The sequence below is a fragment of the Toxorhynchites rutilus genome, chromosome 1, assembly GCF_029784135.1.
Source record: "Toxorhynchites rutilus septentrionalis strain SRP chromosome 1, ASM2978413v1, whole genome shotgun sequence".
NCBI classification, from domain to species: Eukaryota; Metazoa; Arthropoda; class Insecta; order Diptera; family Culicidae; genus Toxorhynchites; species Toxorhynchites rutilus.
Window position 1 is genome coordinate 191,170,698 of NC_073744.1, and position 19,306 is coordinate 191,190,003.

Here is a 19,306-nt window from a genome sequence, read left to right on the forward strand (position 1 = left end):
TTGCTTCCTTTCTACCTTATTTGCCACTCGCTCTATCTCTCGCGCTCTCCGGTAACCACTCTCTAGCTTTAAGAGCCGAGGCCGAAGCCTATCTTCGATCCGTGATCGTGGCTCTCGGGATCGAGACTGAAGAAACAAAACAAGGGTGAGAAAGATTCCATCGCTCGGATAAATGGCCGTGACGCACGAGTGTTTTTTGTTTTATTGAAATTTTGCTCCAATGCGTATACAATGTTTTTTTTCTCTCTCTTCATTTCTGTGTTTTGTATTTTTCGTTGCCGTTCGAGACAAAATTTGAAATGTTTAGAATCGTTCTCGGTAATTGGGATCAAAGGCCTTCGGCGGCTTTTTGGAGGTCATTTAGCCGGCTGAAAGCAGCAGCAAAGTGCTGCTATCCACGCGGAATTCTGAAGCCATTCTGGTTGAGTCGGTGCCTCGATGTTGACAAATGTGATCATGTGAGTTTGGTGGCGCAGTTTTCATTTTCAGTAACTCTTTCTTTTAGTTTGTTTAGTTCTAGACCAGAAGACTCTTAAAATGGAATCAAAACGATTCTAATCTCATGTACTAGTGATGAAAGGATTTCCTGACTAGTTTTAGCATTTTAATAATTAGTTGACGTTCTCCAGCACGCTAAATAACCTGAAAAATCGTTTTGTGCAAACCTTCAATCATGTTGTTTAAAATTCCCATTTCAAATTTTCCCACGTTTCCCAGCTCAAACCACTAAAGATCCTTCTCCGGAATTGCAAGTAGATAACCTAGAATCCGATCGGTTCACATATTAATCGGGGCCACCTAAATAATATTATTTAACAGAAAAGATAATCTAAATACAGAAAATTTGTGAACTAAAAAATTGCAAGGGGCTGTATCTAGGACACGACCACATATTTTCGACGTAGAACTACGCAATTATGCAATCCACTTGTTTGCTACCAAAATATGTGAACGGAACAATTGTCAAACGATTGTTGTATTTTACGTTTTCCCTCTGAAATTATTGTACATCTAATATTCACGTAACTCTCGAATCACGGAAGTTCATTCACCTCTAGTATCTGAAATGACGATTTTCCCAGGCTTCTCAGTTTAAAAGTATTCCTGTCTGCACAACGACAAACGAGTACAAAAGTACTCAACACCAAAAAATATCCCTGACTTGCATGCATTTGACAAAGCGGATTCCCCCAGGTACATTGATTTTAAAGTCCGTGTTAGGGAAACACAGCTCGGTGGGAACAAAAACACCCCCGACTTACATATATATTTGCAGAGCGGATTTCCACAGGTACATCGATTTTGAAGTCTGTGTTGGGGAAACCATTAATCGGGCCAATCAAAACTTAGCAGTTAGGGCGTTTAAATAACGCTTGAAATTTTACAGTTATTCAACTGTTCATCTCATGAAAATTAATATTTTATTAATTGTGATAGACGCGAAGAAATATTTCCTATCAATTGATGCAAACATCTTTCCGATTTGTTAAAAAATGTTCGAGTTATAAGCATTCGAAATACGGGTAGTGTTAGCATACAAATCGGCAGTTTTCATGAATTTAAACCGTTTAGAGATCAGCGAATTATAATGTATAGCATATCAATCAAATTACCGATTCGATTGGTATGCAAATAATGAAAATTCTTTCACAGTGAAAATAGTTATTAACGTTAACTTTATTTCATAAAATCTGTTTTCTGATTTGGCACCCATCCTGAAAGACGTAGTTCTACGTCAAAATGCTCGAGTTATAAGCGTTCGAAATCTTTAATTTTTTCCTAAAAGGTGTGTCACATCAAATTGCATCACGGAAAAAACGCTGTAGAAATTTAATTTTTAGGAATTATATCTTCAGCTTTCGCTTATAATCAGATAAGAGTGTATAGAACACGTTGGGAATAAATTTCGTAAATTTGGAAAAATGTCGTCGAACGAAAAAGAGCGTCGTGAATTAATCCTGTGCACTCATTTCGAGAATCCGGAGTTGTCACATCGGGACATCGGTAAGATGCTGGGAATCGTCCAATCCACAGTCAGCAGAGTACTAAAACGATACTTCGAGAACCTAACCATCGACCGGAAGGTGAAGAACGGCAAAAATGGATGCTCCGCCAGTGAAAAAGATCACAAGCGCGTAGTTAAGCAGTTTAGACGTGATCCGAGAAGTTCGGTCCGGGATGTCGCCAATAAGCTGAATTTGTCAAGTTCATTCGTCCAGCGGACCAAGCAGCGGGAGGGCCTGCGTACATACAAGGTTCAGAAGGCTCCTAACCGCGACGAAAGGCAAAACATGGTGGGGAAGACGCGAAACCGGAAGCTGTACACCGAAATGCTGACGAAGCCGCATTGCCTGGTAATGGACGACGAAACCTACGTCAAAGCGGACTTTCGTCAGCTGCCGGGCCTGTTGTTCTTCTCCGCAGAGGACAAATTCAGCGTTCCGGAGGAGATTCGCAAGCAGAAACTATCCAAGTTTGCCAAAAAGTACATGGTGTGGCAAGCGATCTGCTCTTGCGGAAAGCGGAGCGCCCCCTTCGTGATGACCGGCACGGTAAACGGGCAGGTTTACCTTAAGGAGTGCCTACAGAAGCGCTTACTACCACTATTGAAGCAGCACGAGGGCCCGACCATCTTCTGGCCGGATCTCGCTTCGTGCCACTATTCAAAGGACGTGTTGGAGTGGTACGATGCCAACGGGGTCACCTTCGTGCCAAAGAAAATGAACCCGCCCAACGCGCCGGAGCTTCGCCCAATAGAGAAATATTGGGCGATTATGAAGCAGGCCCTCCGGAAGAACCCAAAAGTTGTCAAATCGGAGGCGGACTTCAAGAGAAAATGGATTTCTGTTCAAAAAAAGGCGGGTGGGTAATGTCGAGGACATAACCGGAGTGACGTAGGACTATACAAAGTGGACAGCTTTTGTTAAATATATATTTTAAATATATTGTTTTATTTTCTTCTCCTACGTGAATACCTACCTATCTACCTGAAAAATGGATTAGTTTACTGTTTACTCTTTATGAATATGTTGATGGTTCTGAAAAGAAACTTTGGTGTTGTGTTTTTGTTATCACTCAATATTTCCATCTTGTTCGGTTAAACCTTCCTGTTTAGCTATTGCGTTTGCCACTCGCCACAGCTTTCACAGTTGGAAAATTCCAATCCAGCTTGTGACATGTTGTTCAGTAAATTACATTTAAGGCGACGTGCCGGAGAAACACTTTGCCACTCACTGAAACTAATTGTTGCCTTGATGAGCGCCGAACCGAAGCTGTTCTGTTCTTGATGCGGGTTTTCTGATTGTCGTGAGCAGCTTTGCAAGCCAACTCGAGCACTCCGGCGGCCGAAACTCTATAATCGCTGTTAGGTATACTGGTGCTCCGGCACCAATCCGTTCGGCCTAGTTACCCTTGCGGAGCAATCAGTGAATGCGACCAACAGGGAACTGGAGACCTGCACGGCTCGAGTGAGACTTTGCCTTTCCCTTAACTTGTCCTCCTTTGTTACGTCCACGATGCCGATGCCGTACAACCACACGGGTTTACGGTTTGAAAGAAAATAAGATATTTGTTTGGGGTCCGCATGTTTTATACTCTAGCGGTACACACTCACAGGATAGAGACAAATCGGCAGACTCAGCCAGAGGGGCGAGTCCAACGAGACGAACGAATGAGCGTTAAAAGGGAGCGATGGCAAAAAAAAATATATTCATTACGATTTGTTCGCTCGTTGGATTCACATGCAGGCTAAAAAGGGTCCTTTTCAGGATCACAAAATTATCTTCAATCTAAAGAGTTTATTGTTTTGTTATCACTCGATATCCTCATCTTGTTCGGCTAAACCTTCCTGTTTAGCGATTTTTTGCCACTCGCCACAGCTTTCACAGTTGGAAAATTTCTTCCCATCCAGCTTTGTGACATGTTGTACAGTAAATTACATTCAATGCGACGTGCCGAAGCTCCACTCAGTGTCACATTGGAGGCGATTTTAACCTGCAATTGAACATTTGCGATGACAGTGGTACAGTGTCGACTTTCAATGTGGGGTCATAATTTGGATCTCTATGTTTACAAAAATGTCCAACTAAATATGTCGCATTACATGTCCGTCCAATCAGCTAACTGTCGAACTAATTGTAAATTGCTGTACTTTCAATCTGGAAACAATTTAAGAATTGGTGAAAATTGAATAATCAGGAAAGTCCCCAACTATCAATAAGCTCAGAACAACTGCCAAATTCACATACTCATCAGATCCTGGCAAACAAATTATGAAAAAATCAATTTGTGTTTTATTATTATTTTGGATAATGTTTTAGAAAGCATTGAACTGTATTTCCTAAACTCTTTTTTGGAAGGTTTAATGGCCCTGAAAAGCGCCTTGTTTTATGGAATGGTTCCAATTTAGAAAACTTTGTACTCGTGGTTTTGAAAAAAACCTATTCGAACGCCCTCGATGCCGCCTTGTTCTGGATTTGCCACCAAAGCAGTTTGTATAAAGAACAAACTTTTTTCTTCTGCTACCTGATGCCGTTTTGCGATTGCGTTTGCCACTCGCTGCAACTGCCTGTTGTCCTGATGTCCACCGAACCGAATGTGTTCTGTTCCGAATGCGGGTTTTCTTATCGTCGCGAGCAGCTTTGCCAGCTAACTCGATCACTTCGGCGGCCGAAACTATATAACGCCGGCTAGGTGGACTGGTGCACTGGTACTAACGCACTCGGCCTAGCTACCCTTGCGGGGAACTCCAGATCAACACGGTTCGAGCGGGATTTTGCCTTTCCCTTCACTTTTCCTCCTTTACCATGTCCAGACATGGCTGCTTGGGTTGGTTTGTTGATGTGTTGTGATGCGAACCGATGTGGTGTACGGTTTGGATGAGAATGATCCTTACGGCAGCGGAGCGGGGATTTTTAAGCTGACTGGCTGGCTCGAGAATTACGCATGTGTGAGACTGCGACCAATGTTTCGTTCATTTTATTCTTTTTCCTTTCCAATCGTGCTTCATTCTATTTCGCTGCTGCTTTGGTTGCCCGTTTTGGTCGGTACGATTCGAGGAGCACAAAATGAACCAATCAAAAATGGGCACATAGTGCATTTTGACAATGCTTGATATTTCACAATTATTCAATTATTTATCTCAAGAAAAATGAAATGTTATTTGTTATGATAGATGCGTAGATATATTTCCTATCAATAGATGCAAAAACTTTTGCGATCTATTGAGAAATGCTCGAGTTATAAACGTTCCAAATCTTGCATTTTTTCCTACTTGTTCAGTGCCTAGATTTCCATTTCACCCCCTATATCTTCCGGTTAGACGTAGTCCTACGTCAAAAACTACAACCTGACGTTGTACAGAACCTTATGGACGGGGTAAAGAGGAAGGTTCGAGCATACGGGCTTGGGCTCGAAGTATGAATAAAAAGAAAATGCCAAAAGTTGTTTAATAGTTTTTATTTTACTGTCTAAAATTTTCAAAAGGATCGGTCTACTGGGCGAATTTCTACAGCGTTTTTTCCGTGATGCAATTTGATGTGACACACCCTTTACTTATTCAGTGCCCTTCTATTTTCTAACTTCTATTTTTCTCAATGCAACATGAAAAAAACTTAAAAAGAACATAATGAATAAGAATAATTACAATGAATTATGAAAGAAATTAAAAAAATGAGGGGGCACTTTATTTTGACAATTACTGTAGTTGATTAACGGGGTAAGGCAGAGTTCACATCGGAGAACCACTAAATGTGTGTATCACTTTAGCGAAGACATTCTGTACATCTTCCGGCTGTAATAGTATGTAATAGTCTTTGTTGTACACCTTCAAGCCCATTATTTAGTTCGTGACGAAGGCCTTGTTATTTCATGTACAGCTGTAAACCACTTGACAGACCAATTGTTTCCGTGCAAATTTATCGTAAGCGTAAATCAACCTCGTGCTGTCGTTAGATAGAAAATAAGTCTTCGAATTTTCAACGTCCGACCGATGTGATTGGTTCCTGGCACGAAAAGAACAATAGCCTACTTTGGTTGGATTCTTCAGACAGAAGTTGAGCTGTTTTCAATAGTTGCGTGACATACTTTGATACTTGAGGATGAATCATGATCAAATTTTCCTATCTGATAAAGGAACCCTTTTGAGACAAACTAAAGTAAAAAAAATACCGAACTGACAACTAGGTTGCCGAATTGTCATACAATGTTTCCACCCAAAGTACGTAGAATAGAAGGTAGTCTCCTCCCTGCTTTGTTCAAGTAGTGGTAGGCAAAGAAAAAAAGCAAAAAATTGTAATAAACCATCGATTGAATTCATATAAATTCGAACATTTTTGAATTTTTTTAAATTGTAACAAAAGAACTGTCTCAAAATATGTTTCCAGGGGATGAAACAATAGTTAATCATTTTAAAATTAAAAACAGTGAAATTATCGCATCTGTATTATAAAAATAACGCAAAAAACGATGAACAAATGTGTGGAGAGGTTATATCGAAGCAGTGTCGTTCCCGCAATTTGATAATATGATGAAAGATGAACACTGCTGATTTTTGACGTAGGACTACGTCTTTCATTTCTATACCGGGGTGTAAAACCAAAGTTTCGAGAACGAAAGCGTTACGCTGGAGACCGAGATTTTGAGCGTTAATAGCTCTTAAACAACTGAACGAAATGGTATGATAAACAATTCATTTGAAAGATAAAATGTCTACGCGTCATATACTTGTTACTTTTTCATCCAAAAACTTGTTTCAATAGTCTTAAAATTGTATCAAAACAGGCTATTGAAATCACCAATCGGTATATAAGCGAGCGCCGCTCGTAAACCCATTCAGTTATGATTGAACAGCGATTGGAGCATGTTGTCGCTGTTGTTGTGAAGCTAATTTCGTTTATCATGAAAGCGCTGATGAACGGTGTCACCAAGAGCCTGTTTGTGCACCTAAGGCCAAAAGGGAATCCATCAGGAGGAGAGTGATGCCACGGTTCCGCTTGAAAAATCGGAGCAGCCACCACACACACACACACACACATACACGCGCGGAATTCTCGTTGCTATCATCGTTGCTGAAAAATAATCTGCCAGTTCCCCTGGGAATTGAAAAATACATTCATGCGAAAGAGTTTATTTTAATGTTTTCTATCCATATAACACTGCAACCAAATACATTTGGTTTTGTTATTTTTCAATCAATCGCAATTAACAGGAAAGCTTCTGATTATTTTTTTCCCCCATCAGTGGAAATTTTCGTATCCAATATTGGATGCATAACATGAAAAACGAAAAATATTTCACATCGCGAAAATCAAGTCATTTTCGAGCGATTATTTGCTTTCTACTCATATAATGCTGCGACCAAATACATTTCGTTTTGATTTTTTTAAATCAAGTGCGATCAACGTAAGACCACGTCTTTCGGCAATTTATTAGAGGTGCAATGAATATTTAGGAATTCCCGCTCTACGCGCACTGGCAAACAATGTTTACTCAACAATTTCTCAAACGAGAAATGGGTGTTGTGAGAAAGGATTAGCGAACGCGAAAACGACAAACGGGAAAAAGATACGTTTGGAGGTTGAAGGAAATTGGCAGAAAACTTCTTCATTCTATCATTCAAATAATGTGATTCATACCACATCGTTTTGCCAGAAAGAGATTATTAATGTTCAAAGGAGGAATCGAGTCCTCCGAGGAAATTACCCAACGCAAATTAGAGTCGACTATCGATTGCGGCATTCGTACACAAATAATTTTATAATGCAGTTTCACCAAAGTGATTTCTTCGGATATATTCACTACATCATGTCATGTATTTCATATTCTTCATAAGGAAATCCATATCCATGGCACCTATCGGTAACGAATTATTATCGAAACCACGATTTTCGCTAAATGCTCCTTTCAGTTCGGCCTGTAAAAAACTTTTCTGTACTCTAATCCATCAAATTTGGAGCCCTGAAAAGGGCTGTTGATTATATGCTAAGCTAATATAGCATGCTCTCCTCGGATACGATGGGCCAGCTGGATGTCCTTGGGCATGATGTGACGCGTTTTGCATGGATAGCACACAAATTGGTATCATCGAATAAGCCTCCTGCAGCGTCATAGCCGCGGAACTTTGGAAGCGCAAGTCGGTTTTGAAGTCCTGAGCAATTCCACGATCCAAATTCTGCAAAGGTAGCTGCGGATCAGCAATTCGGTCGACTTCTGATAGCGATGAATTTCACGCAAAGTTCCCGGTCGATAGCGATGTGGCTTCTCCACCTATCCTGCTACTGGTGCGCTTATCCGAGCTGACTTCGTGGTGCCTTACCACCGAATGACTAACGAGCTGTCTGCGAAAGACTAACGAGCTCGAGTCCTCACGGTGCGAGAGTAGAGTAAGAAATGAACGAAAGCAAAGGAAGCGTCATTTTATAAACCATAAAAGTATAGAATCTAAATCCCACCCTTATTATATTCGTGAGTATACAGTAAGCTTATACAATAAAGAGGGTGGGGTTTACATTCGATTCTTTTATGTTTTATAAAATGACACTTCCCTTGCTTTCGTTCATTTCTTACTCTACTCTCGCACCGTGAGGACTCGTTTCATCGGGACTAAGCCGACAGCTCGTTAGTCCTTCGGTGGTAAGGCACCACGAAAGCAGCTCGGATAAGCGCACCAGCCGCAGGAAGCGTGAAGAAGCCACATCGCTATCGACCGGGAACTTCGCATGAAATTCGTCGCTATCAGAAGTCGACCGAATTGCTGATCCGCAAGCTACCTTTGCAGCATTTGGTTCGTGGAATTGCTCAGGACTTCAAAACCGACTTGCGCTTCCAAAGTTCCGCGGTTATGACGCTGCAGGAGGCTTATTCGAAGATACCAATTTGTGTGCTATCCATGCAAAACGCGTCACATCATGCCCAAGGACATCCAGCTGGCCCATCGTATCCGAGGAGAGCATGCTATATTAGCTTAGCATATAATCAACAGCCCTTTTCAGGGCTCCAAATTTGATGGATTAGAGTACAGAAAAGTTTTTTACAGGCCGAACTGAAAGGAGCATTTAGCGAAAATCGTGGTGTCGATGATAATTCGATACCGATAGGTGCCATGGATATGGATTTCATAATGAAAAATATGAAATATATGACATGATGTAGTGAATATATCCCCATATCGAAGAAATCACTTTGATGAAACTGTTTACCGTTTGTCGTTTTTAATTGTTGGGAAAGGGCATTATTTCTGCTGACTAAATTCCAAGAAAAAATCCATTCCTTCTTTAAGCGTGATTCATTCTGCTTCGGATCAACGGAACAGTGATAATCATTTCATACAAAAGATAAAATGTCCAAGAGTTATATGATTGCTATTTATTGAGTCGGAAACTTGTTTCAATAGCTTAATGATAGCTTCGAAAACAGGTTATAAAATGACGCTTCCTTTGCTTTCGTTCATTTCTTACTCTACTCTCGCACCGTGACGACTCGTTTGTTTGGGACCAAGCAGATAGCAGGTTAGTCTTTCAGTGGTAAGGCACACGAAAGCAGCTCGGATAAGCGCACCAGCCGCAGGATAGGTGAAGAAGCCACATCGCTATCGACCGGGAACTTTGCATGAAATTCATCGCTATCGGAAGTCGACCGAATTGCTGATCCGCAAGCTACCTTTGCAGCTTTTTGATCGTGGAATTGCTCAGGACTTCAAAACCGACTTGCGCTTCCAAAGTTCTGCGGTTATGACGCTGCAGGAGGCTTATTCGAAGATACAAATTTGTGTGCTATCCACGTAAAACGCGTCACATCATGCCCAAGGACATTCAGCTGGCCCGTCGAATCCAAGGAGAGGGTGCTATATTAGCTTAGCATATAATCAACGGCCCTTTTCAGGGCTCCAAATTTGATGGATTAGAGTTCAGAAAAGTTGCAGGCCAAACTGAAACGAGAATTTTCGTTTGGATGCCATACAGCATCGAGAAAATTCCGGAAAGATCTAATCGTTGCTGAAAAATAATCTGCCAGTTCCCTGGGAATTGAAGAATACATCCATGCGAAAGAGTTTATTTTAATGTTTTCTAATTATATGGCGAACACAGCGACCAAATACATTTGATTTCGTAATTTTTCAATCAAGTGTAATTAGCTGGAAAGCTTCTGAAGATTATTCTTTCCCATCAGTAGGATATTTTCGTATCCAATAACGGATGCATAACATGAAAAACGGAAAATGTTTCGTATCGCCAAAATTATATAATTTTCAATCGATTATTGCTCAGTCGCCGAAATTTTCATACTCAGAGAGTTCATTCTCCTCTAGTTTGCCTTCCAAATTGCCATCGTAAACCACACCTTCTCTCGATTCAATCACGCACGAAAAGCATACTGAAATGATATTCTGGTGGTGAAACCCATTCATTTTTCGTGAGGCGTCGTGTACAAATTACGTAACGCGATAAGGGGGGAGGGGGTAGATGTTGCGTTACTTTCTGTTTATTAGAGATAGGAAATTGCGTTACGAAAGGGGGGGGGGAGAGGTGGTTCAGAATTCGGATTTTTAGCGTTACGTAATTTGTGCACGACGCTCGAGGGCATCGACAAGACAACATCGTTACTGAACGAGCTGAACGGCGAGGGATCGAGGTATTCATTACCTGGCTTGACCTGACCTGAAATGCAATCAGTTTGTTTTAACTGTGAGGGAGCGCAGAAAAGCCGATGCTGATACTCTCGTGACCAAGAGAGTATCAGCATCGAAATACGGTTCCTCGGGAAGACATAGAAGCAGCCGCCACACACACACACATACACGCGCGCAACTCTTTTCGTTTGCTGGTTATCGAGAGGAAACCTGGAAAGAAATGATCGTTGCTGAAAAATAATCTGCCAGTTCCCCTTGGAATTGAAAATTACATTCAAGCGAGTTTATTTTAATGTTTTCTATCCATATAATACTGCGACCACATACATTTGGTTTTGTGATTTGTCAATCAAGTGCAGTTAGCAGGAAAGCTTCTGAAGACAATTCTTCAGAACAAGGTTTTTTGTATCCAATATTGGATGCATAAAACCTTGAGTCTTCAAAGTAACACTCTCGTTTTTGAAGTCACCCAAATATTTATTTATTCATTCATTCAGGATGGATTTAGATTCAACTTCAAACAAATGATCTCTAAATCAACGATAGTCCTACGTCACCCTTGCGGTTATACCATAGATATAACCCACTTCCTGTTTTTTGTCTTTCATTGAAGCATCCATCATGAATCATCGCGACGCTTTCATTGGTCTCAGTTTGGAGTGTTCAGCCGTAGTGGGGCCACTTAAGGGACCAAATTGGCGTTTCTGGAAAACGAGAAAAACATTTTCTCCATCCCGGATCATCTTCGGAAGTGATTGCAAATAAATATTTTGCACTTTCGCAGGAAGTGAATGTATAAATTTGGAATTTCGTGTGAAACCATTGAAACGGAACGTTTTGGAAGATCCAAGAAGCAAAATTTATCTCATCACAATTTATATAAAAAAACACACTTACCTCCAGTACGAAGACGTCTTCTTTGCTGATTATAGGTTAAAACAGTATCCCCAAAAGAATCCGGCGAAAAATGTAGCGAACAAACAAATATGTTTCGCGTATCGAACGAGCTTTTGTATTCGAAAAAGTTTAACCATTTCCGTCTCAACAATTTGTTGGTCGGAAAATGGTGGAAAGTTATCCGATTTTCTTCAAAATTTTTCAGCTCCGGCATCGCGGGACGTTGCACTTCGACATATTGCTGGAGTAAACAAACACTGTTCAGTATGGAATCGATAAAAAATCACATCAAACCTTACCTGCAGTGAAAATGCGGTACACTATCGTGATTATCGTCGGCTCGACCAACGATTTGGTCACTTTTTACGATTTTTTGAACTTTTCAAAACAAGAAATATTGCAAAAACTTCCGAACATCGAACGAATTGAGGATTGTTTATTACTATCTTCTTTGTGTGTGCGCTTCGTGTGTATACACAGGTAATATCACTTACCTTCTATTCTACGTACTGTGGTTTCCACCTCCTTTTTTTCCTCTCCCGTGAACCGAGGCAGTGCCTCCAGTATCATCAGTTTGACAAACGATGCACTAAACATGCTTTTTATTCTCTCCTCCGCAGAAAACCACCACAGAATTTATCGTTAATCGAATCGTAAGGTTTCATCGGAAAGTGTCATCGCGCGAAGGAAACGGATACAATTCGAAACAAAACACAACAAAACGTTCCGCACGTTACCCAATAGCAATAAGAGAGAAATTTTCAAGGTGCTTAAGACGCGCAGCAGCAGCAGAGGAGATTCTAGAGAAAGCAGTTCTTCTTTGAATACGACTTTGCCTGTGGAGAATAACTTGTCGCTGGTAGAAAAAAAAGTAACGATAACAATACGCGCGTATATACCACTAATCAAATAGAAACCCATAACACAGCAACCGGAGGAGTCCTTAATTAGCTAGTTTTGACGTAGTCCTTAAGGTGAGTAGCGAGTGAATGAAAACTTAAATGTTGAAACACAGGAACTCGGGATAAAACAGGAGGAATATTTTCGTTTGTTTCCCCTGACAGCTCGCAAATCATCATCAACCGTTTGGCAATGTTAAAACACGCCCTTGTCTCATCATCTTAGTCTGCGTTCAACTCAACTAAATCGAAAATCGTCAACCGTCAAATCTTTTGCATCTATTTAGATTCACACGTGACGCATCTCTTTTTGTGAGAAGAAAACAAAATCATTAAAGCAAAATCAAACAAAACCTTTCTAGACAAAATATTTAACTCGAACTTAGTCAAATTCAACAACCAAAATTTCTTCGTAGAGGAAGCAAAACATATAATCTTTTCACAGAGAAGTTAGATGTATTTCTTAACAATAACAACAACAAAAAATAACTAATTAACGCACATCAAAAAACCAATCGAGCGAATTCCGCAGTGCGGAAATAAGAGAAAAGCGAGTGGTCATCGCGCAAGATCTTCCTAATAAAAACGAATAACGAGAAACCGAGTAGCGCAATTATCAACTGGAAACAACAGGAAGCAACTACACGAACTTACTAATCCTTTGAAAAACGTGAGAACCTAGCAAAAATCGTATCGAAGCAAATCCGGAAGCCAAAGGCAGAACTTTAAAACGAGGAGAAACACGGTAAGTCAAACACAGTGTCATGATGATGTCTATGGATGTTTTTCACATTGGTTGCGGCTTTTTAATATACAGAAAAAAATAACCCTTATGTATCCCTGTCCCATTTTTTTTTGTGTTCTATATGTTGTGTACTTATGATTTCTGAGTCTGTCTGTCTGTCAGACCGGTACCGATTTGACAGACGGCATATCTCCGCGAACGACGAGCAGCTGTCCGTGCGTGTGTGTGCCCGCGCTTTTTCCCTAACCTGTAAGCTGCATGATGATGCAGGGGCAAAAAGCCGGCCGATGTAATTAGATGACATTTTCTCATGTTTTAGAATAAATTTAAAATTAGCACATTTCTGGGCAGAAAACGAAAACGCCGAATAAACTCTGACTGAACGCGCACTGAACTGACTGACTGACTGATGCGATGCTCTTCTCTGGTGGTGCGTTCCACACGCAAAATAGAAAGCACTGAAAACAAATCGAAATAATGAAAAAAAAAAATACGCGCTATTCATTCCCCACAAAGCCGAGGCGCAGTAATGCAACCGTGCAAATGCAATGCAAAGGAGCAGGCTGTGACTGTTTAGATGATATGTTACTCTCGGGGCACTGTTTTATTTGATTTTACCGTGTTTTTTTCTTTGCTCTGTTTTGAGGGAACCGACAGAAGAAGATCTGTGTTGTTAGATGCACACGCAAGTTCATCGGCGGCTAAAAAGCATATGCATCGCGCAAATCTCTGGCACCTCTGGTCCCCGTCCCCTACTCTCAAGGAAAAGGGTACAAACATCGTGTAATAAATAAGGACAAAAAGTCAATGACATTTTGCCGGTAATGTGGGGTGTTTTTTTTGTGTGTGTGTTTGGTTATTTTGCCTTCTTCGTTTTCGCCGCCGGCTAGAAGAGTGTCGGCTATTGTTGGCACTGTAAATTCTATGCGGAATCGATAGAAAAAAGGTGAATCATACTGCTTCTGCCGCTGTTGCTGCTTGGTTTGGGTAAATTTGATGGAGAACATGGGCCCCGTTTTTTTTTTTTTTTTTGATAATAATTGTTTTATTGAGGTATAAAACTTCAAGTTGGTAACACTTTTCGATATACAGTGACTCAAACTCGTAATCGTACTCCACCATGCAGATCTCTTTTCCCTTCTTTTGAAAGTCGAAAACAAGCGTTCGGAACAGTCTATTTAGATAAAGTTATAGTGTCATATTAGTGTTAAAGTGTTTGCTATCTGTTTTCAGAATAATGGTTTTTATTTCTCTAGAAATGGCGAATGTATGTGCTAATGTATGAAAATTGACTCAAACTCATAATCGTACGCTGGTTGAAATCTTTACTCGATTTCGAAGGTGTTGGCCAACTTCCGAATTCCATCATTAGTATGATATCCCTTGTCCATTGCAATTATCTTTTGTCTTTGGCCTTATCTACGAGTTTTTTGGTGTATTCGGAAGGAATATTTATGATTTTTTTCGTGAAGTGGTTTTTAAAATCGTTATTTTTAGAAATTTAATTGTTTCTAAATTTCCTACACAGATAACTTCCTAAGTTTTTTACTAGGATTGATGTCGGAAGATTGTGGAGGAATATCAAAAACTTTTGAGTAATTGTAATGTAACCATGTGCGTTAGTTAGTTTAATTGAAAAATGTTTGTCGTTAGGTTAATTGAAATTTTTAGACGACATTAAGCTTTGTGTTCCGTTGGTGTGAAGCGAAAATGGTGATGGATTTTCACGCGAAATAACGCACTTTGGAAATAAAAGTTACAAATGAAAATTAATTTGTAATTTGTCATTTTATGTATTTCATAAAATATTGTTATAATGAACCAAAACCAGGAACCAAAAAAGAACAGAAACCATCAGAAAAATTCAGAGAAATAAGAAAAATCCGAAAACACCATAAGCATAATTCTGGCAAAATCAAAACAATTCCTAAAACTTCAGAAATGTTTAGAGAAATTAAAAAATAAAATTAAAAAAATCACCAAAATTAAAAAAAAAACAAAATAAAAATGCCCGTCGCGATGTTCTACTGGGGTCTCCCAAATACCAGCCCAGAAGTTCGTTACATCGCTAATATCTGGCAAACCTTCGCGGTAGTCGGGCTTCTCGTCGCTAATGTGGTCGTAGAACGCTTTCTCGTTATCTCTGAACATCCGATTTTGTTCCTGGCGCTTTGCAGAGTCAGAGTAACGTTTCAGCCGTTTTGTAAGGACGCTCAATTGCTGTACCAGTGTGTCGAGTTTTTCCGTCAGCTGGTGAGCTCCCAGCTGGCGAAGTTCAGTTCAGTTATATGTTTCTATATTCGAAAAAATTTGAATAAATCTGAAAAAAATCGGAAAAGTTCAGAAAAAAGTCAGAAATTTTTTAAACATTCACAGAAGTTTAAATTAAAGAAAATTTAAAAAAAAATAAAGATTAAGACAAAATCTGAAAAATGAAACAATTTAGAAGAAGTCTGGAAAATTCAGAAAAAAGAGAAAAATCGAAGAAACTTGGAAAAATAGAGAAAAAAATCAAAAAAGTGAGTTAAAATTTAGAAAACATTTAGAAAAGTTCAGAGAAATTTTAAAAAGTAAATAAAATTCAGATAAATTTTGAAAAATAATAGAAAAAACAAGAAATGACAAAGTAATTCAGAATAAATATAAAATGAATCACCGAAAAAAAAAATGAAAAAATAGGAAAAATTAGAAAAAAAATCAGGAAAAAGCGGAAAAATAGATTAAAACAAATTAGAAATGTTCAATGAAATTAAAAAAAAAAAACACAAAATAGACAGTAAAGGTCAAAATCGGAAAAAATTATAAAAAGTCAGAAAATTACGCCAAAATTCAAAAAATTTCAAATTTTCTGAACATTCGAAGAAATCTTGAAAAATTCAGGAAAAAATCAGATAAACTCGCAAAAAAGCAGAAAAATCAGATTTTTGTTTAGAAAGATTCGAAGATATTGAAAAAAACAGGCAAAAATCAGACAAAAGAAAAAAAAACAGAAAAATTTAGCAAAATTAAGAAAAAAATAAAAAAAAAACATCGGGAAGGTTCAGAAAAATTACAAAAAAATGTTCAAAAATTCGAAAATTCTATTATTATTGAATATCTTGTTAAAATGAACAAATTAAAAAAAAAACCTAAAAAAAATGAGTAACTCAGAAAATACTGAAAACATCAAACGAAGAAAAAATTTCAGGAAATTCAGAACAATTAGAAAACAAGCATAAGAGAAAGAAAAACTTAGAAAAAAAAACCAGAATAGTTTAAACAAAATCAGAAAAAGGAACAATTAAATTTTTTTTAAAAAAACAGAAAAAAAGTCCAGTCCAGAAAAAGTCAGAAAAAAGTTAGAAAACATTCAGAATATTTCAGAGGAGTTGCGAAAATCAGAAAATTTAGAGAAATTCATAAAAAATCAAATTAATCAGAAAATGCCAAAATAATTCAGGATCGAAAAATTTTGGAAAAACCCATAAACATTTCGAAAATCCGAAAGAATCAGATTTATTACATAAACAGAAAAATAAACAGACATCGTAAAAAAAAGGCGAATGAATCGGATTTATTAAATAGACAGAAAAATAAGAAAAAAATGAAAAAAAAATCTGAAAATATTAGAAATCAGAATCAGAAAAAAACCGTCAAAATTTCAAATTACAGAACGAAATAGTAAAAAAAATTTAAATACAGGAAATTTTCGGTAAATACGGAACAATGCGGAAAACAGAAATATAGCGCGGACTTGATTATATACAGTTTTTGTTTTCTTTTCACTGTATAAAATCGAATTCTGTATATAATCGAGTCAAAAAAAAAGTTTTTTTTCATTCGTTTGTTTTTGCATATGTTTTTGGTTTTTTGAATATAAAAGTGGAATTTAAAGTCGGAAAACACCTTTCTCACATGACAAAAAAATAAATTTATCTAGATCCTCTCAGGAGGTAATAGACGATCATATTTGATGAAAATAAATCCTTCTACGCATACGTTCGAATTTCAACAATGACAGAGTTTTAGAACTTTTTTTTTGTTTTCGGACTCTGTTGCCTCAAACTGTCTCTACATTACAAAATACGCTACGGAAGTCGATTCTGTTGCTTTCATTTGAAAGATGAGAAAATTTAGCACAGGATATAGTAGTGGAACAACTAAATTAGTGGATTTTAATAACATTTTGGTAGTGTAAAACTTAAAAGTTGATAATTTTAATGTGTTATTATGAATTTCATCCTAAAAATATATATTAAACTAGATTGTTTCCATCAATTAAATTGAAGCCCTCTAACCGCTCTACAATTTGATCTCTGACACCCAACTTCTATCTTTCTTAATTTGGCTGCAATGTCGATAAAAACAATTTCTGGTGAAAATTCAAACAAAATATTCAAAAATCACAATTTTTATCCCACTGTACATGTAATAGCTACTTAAATTACACCTTGACGTTGAAAGGTTACATTTCTTCTTGAAATAAGTCATATTTGAAATTTTAAAAAAATATTTTTTTCCAAACTGTATATAAAAAAAGATAGATTTTTTTTTCAAATCAAGAGGATTTTGAAAAAATAAAAGAATATATATAAATTATAAAGGAATGAAATTTTATATAAATATAAATATTGTTTAATATCTTTTAATACATAAAATATATCAGAAAAATAAGATAAAAGGTCAAGGAAAACATTAAAAATAATCGAAAAAAGTCATTGAAAATCAGAAAAATTTGAAAACGATAAAACAATCGGTAAACTTTAGAAAAACTCTAAATAAAAATCAGAATAATTTTTTTTCAAAAAATACAGAAAATTTAAAAAATAAAAAAAAAATCAGAAACGGCCAGAAAAATATTCCGAAATAAAATAAAAAGTAGAAAAAAACCCAGAAAAAGTAATTGAAAATCAAGAAATACAAAAAAAAATGGAGAATTCGAAAAATTAGGAAAGTTCAAGAAGTTCAGAAAAATTAAAAAATATATAAAACATTCAGAAAAGTTTAGAAAAAATCATAAAATTTGAAAAAAATCAAAAATATTTGTGAATCCAGAAAATTTTGATATTCGAAAAGAAACAGAAAAATATAGAAAAATTAAGAAAACATCCGAAAAAGTTATTTGGAAATATGTCTTTAATTTTTAAAGAGACCAATTAGAAGATCAATTAGTGAGTTGTTCTGGGATTGAACTCTCGATCGTTAGCTGAATAAGCGGAATCGCAATCGGGAGTTTTAATTGTTTTTAGTTTTTCAATTGTAATGCCGTCTAATGCCGTCAGCTCAGTAAGCTTCTATGCATAACGTTGAGGTTGATAACCATTTGCTGCTTTTGCAACATTAAATTTTATTATTCAACATAATTGCCCTCGAGGGCGATACAGCGGTTATAGCGATCTTGCAACTTTTCTATACCATTTTTATAGTACTCTTTCGGTTTATCCAAAATAGACCTCAGTTTCGGTAATAACTTCATCATCGGTCTTAAATTTCTTGCCAGCGAGCATTCTCTTCTGGTCTGCAAACAGAAAATAGTCGCTGGGGGCCAGATCTCGCGAATACGGTGGATGCTTAATCCATGCAATTTTGCCATCAGTACACGAAATTCGGATTCTTCCATTTTTTTCACAAAATTTCACCGGTTTACGCAGTCAACGTTACCTTCACATTACTTTACCTAGTGCCACTTAAATAGAAATTATCGGAAACATCTTGATATCTCTCTCGTTGGCGGCAGAATATGTGATCACAGATAGATAACGTTTTTGTGACGAGCCAAAAAAAAAGACACAGCAAAATGACAATTCCAAATAAATTACTTCAAATTATCAACTGTTTTTCGTGTTCTGGTCGCCGCCCGAGGTAACAACACAACCAGCTGCCGGCTTGGCCACCGGCTGGAACCTTCCCTGCAAGAAGTCGCCTTCAGATCAAGATCTCAGAGAAGCGTCGAACTGCATTTTTGACCCTCCAAGGCGGTTGGCCTGGTGCTCCTGCTGCTTCTGCTGCTGTTGCTGCATTTACAAATTCCAGCCAGTCTAATTACAAGTTGATTGACAGATGTTTCGCTCGAAATGTACCTTCCCTCCTTTCTTGGTTTTCTGGTTCAATAACAGCTCAGCTGTTCCACTTCCTTTGCCCGTCGTAGCTCACCTTTTT

The 19,306-nt window shown here is 37.8% G+C and overlaps 1 protein-coding gene and 1 long non-coding RNA gene across 6 annotated transcripts in view; one reads left to right on the plus strand and one right to left on the minus strand.

Annotated features, from left to right (window-relative positions):
- LOC129763246 (uncharacterized) overlaps nt 1-11,964 on the minus strand; it is a 29,555-nt gene extending 17,591 nt beyond the window's left edge. For all 3 annotated transcript variants that reach the window (XR_008740850.1, XR_008740849.1, XR_008740848.1), the window contains exons 1-2: nt 11,824-11,964; nt 11,525-11,765 (exon numbers count right to left, since the gene is read on the minus strand). This is a non-coding gene — a long non-coding RNA (uncharacterized LOC129763246). The remainder of the gene's footprint in view (nt 1-11,524; nt 11,766-11,823) is intronic.
- Nucleotides 1-19,306, plus strand: part of LOC129763244 (RNA-binding protein MEX3B) — a 90,843-nt gene that overhangs the window by 45,705 nt on the left and 25,832 nt on the right. For all 3 annotated transcript variants that reach the window (XM_055762116.1, XM_055762119.1, XM_055762118.1), the window contains exons 2-3: nt 12,145-12,498; nt 12,589-13,168. The gene's annotated coding sequence lies outside the window, so the exon portion shown is untranslated. The remainder of the gene's footprint in view (nt 1-12,144; nt 12,499-12,588; nt 13,169-19,306) is intronic.